This window comes from Petromyzon marinus, unplaced genomic scaffold (genome assembly GCF_048934315.1).
Source record: "Petromyzon marinus isolate PM22_M1 ecotype Great Lakes invasive population unplaced genomic scaffold, UKy_Petmar_22M1.pri1.0 PM_G_Scaffold_136, whole genome shotgun sequence".
Lineage (NCBI taxonomy): Eukaryota > Metazoa > Chordata > Hyperoartia > Petromyzontiformes > Petromyzontidae > Petromyzon > Petromyzon marinus.
In genome coordinates this window covers 285001-287500 of record NW_027422691.1, presented here as the reverse complement: position 1 = coordinate 287500, position 2500 = coordinate 285001, and the positions used below count along the sequence as shown (strand labels likewise).

The 2500-nt window shown below is 47.2% G+C and overlaps 1 pseudogene; it reads left to right on the top strand.

Moving 5' to 3' along the window:
• LOC142909933 (28S ribosomal RNA) overlaps positions 1-2500 on the top strand; it is a 10034-nt pseudogene that overhangs the window by 3363 nt on the left and 4171 nt on the right.

Genomic DNA, 2500 nt, shown 5'->3' with positions numbered 1-2500 from the left:
CCTTCCTCGACATATCGGCTGAGGAACCCGTGTTGGGAAAGTTTCCCATTGACACCAAGGGAACTATCACGGTTGTACTGCCTAGTCTGGAGTATATATGCGTTATCTGTAAACAACACATGGGCAAAGCATCCGAACTTGTTGCACATTTTAACATCAAACACAGAGACATTCCTCTGGTGTTTAAGTGCGCTAAATGTGACAAAACCAACTCAAACCACCGATCGATTGCCTGTCATGCCCCCAAATGTGGGGGAATAAAGTTAACTGAGGAAAGCTTACCAATGGTCTGTGAATGTTGCCAGGCACGCTTTGCGACTCTAAGTGGCCTTTCGCAGCACAAGAGGCATGCTCACCCAGTCACCCGTAATGAGGAAAGGATTAAAGATGGTATAAAGGGTACCTCGCAGAGAGGGGTACACCGTAGCTGCTGGTCTTTGAAGGAAGTAGAACAGCTGGCCCTTCTAGAGTTGCAGTTTCAGGGGAAAAAGAATATCAATAAGATCATTGCTGAAGCGCTTGGGACTAAGACCAACAAGCAAGTCTCTGACAAGAGACGGGACCTAAGTAAAAAGACAGGGGCCCCCATGTCAGACAGCTTACATTTTTCTTCTAGGCCTCTTGAGACATTGTCTCCCCCACCAAATGTAACAACGGGGACTTCATCCATACTCGCTCAAGCAGCTGAGCGGCTTACGAATGAGAATTCTGGGACCCTGGAAAAGCCTGCAATGGAGGCAATAAAGGCTTGGCTTAACGGCGAGGGCCAACATGATGCCCTCGTAGAAACTGCCACAGCATTGATGCTTTGTCCGATGAGATTGGTGAAAAACAAAGGCAAACGTTCAAAACCCGAGAACGACATTATTAAACCCAGGATATTACCCACACGATCTTGGATGAAGAAGAGAGCGGAAAAACGAGGAAGCTTCATGAAGCACCAGAAGCTCTTCTTTAAGAACCGCTCTCTTCTTGCGTCCTTAGTCCTGGATGGCACTGAACGTCATGAATGCCGAATCCCGAACGCAGATGTATATCGTTTTTACTGCGAAAAATGGGAGAAGGTGTTGCCATTCAATGGCCTGGGCCAATTTAAGTCATCAGGTGTTGCAAATAATGAATACTTTGAGCCCCTAATTTCGGTGGAGGAAGTTCAGACTGCCATACGGGCCATTAAACCAACGTCAGCAGCTGGGCCAGATGGCCTAACAAGGGCTGCAATCTGTGCTGCCGACCCCGAGGGTCGGACACTGACAGCCCTATTTAATGCATGGATGATTACAGGAATTATTCCCAAAGAGTTGAAAAAGAATAGGACGATTCTTATTCCTAAGGTTATGGACGATGAAAAGCTGAAAGAATTGGGGAACTGGAGACCAATAACGATCGGTTCAATGATTCTGAGATTATTTTCCAGAATAATGACTGCACGTCTTGCTCATGCTTGTCCCTTAAACCCAAGGCAGCGTGGTTTTATAGCGGCATCTGGCTGCTCTGAAAATCTTAAGGTGCTACAGGACCTTATGAGACACGCTAAGAAATTGCACAGGCCGTTGGCTGTCATGTTTATCGACATAGCGAAAGCTTTTGACTCGGTTTCGCATGCTCATATTTTATGGGTGTTAAGGCACAAGAAAGTAGAAGAACACGTGGTGGGCATCATCCAGAACGCCTACGATCGGTGTACGACCTCGTTCAAAAGCAATGGCGAGTCGACTCGAGAAATTAGCATACGTGTTGGTGTCAAACAGGGTGACCCCATGTCACCCCTGCTCTTCAATCTTGCCATGGACCCTTTGATATGCACCCTAGAGTCACACGGAGTTGGGTACTCCATTGATACCGACCACGTGACAGCTCTTGCGTTTGCTGATGATTTGGTGTTGGTGAGCGAATCTTGGGTTGGTATGGCCGCCAATCTAGCGATCTTGGAATCATTTTGTGGGCTATCGGGATTGGAGGTTCAGGCCAGAAAGTGCCAGGGCTTCATGATAAGCCCAACCAAAGATTCATATACGGTGAACAACTGCGACCCATGGACTATCAAAAATAAAGATGTCCATATGATCCAACCTGATGAATCAACTAAATACCTTGGTCTGAAAATTGGCCCTTGGACTGGCACTATACAGCCTGATCTACATTGTCAGCTAAAGACATGGATCTCGAAAATCGATGAGGCGCCTCTGAAGCCAACTCAGAAGGTTGAACTACTCAATGCCTATGCCCTACCCAGATTGTTATATCCTGCAGACCACTCGGACTGCAAGCAATCAACTCTCCGTGGGTTGGACCAAGAGATTAGAAAGGCGGTAAAAGGATGGCTCCACCTTCCCGCTTCAACTTGTGATGGACTGTTATATGCCAGAGCCCGAGACGGAGGCCTTGCCATCTTGAAACTGGAAAAAACAATCCCTTCGGTTCAAGTTAGAAGGCTGCAACGTATAGCAAACTCGTCCGATGCTATCACCCGTAATATTGTGTCCTCGCAGGGTATGGA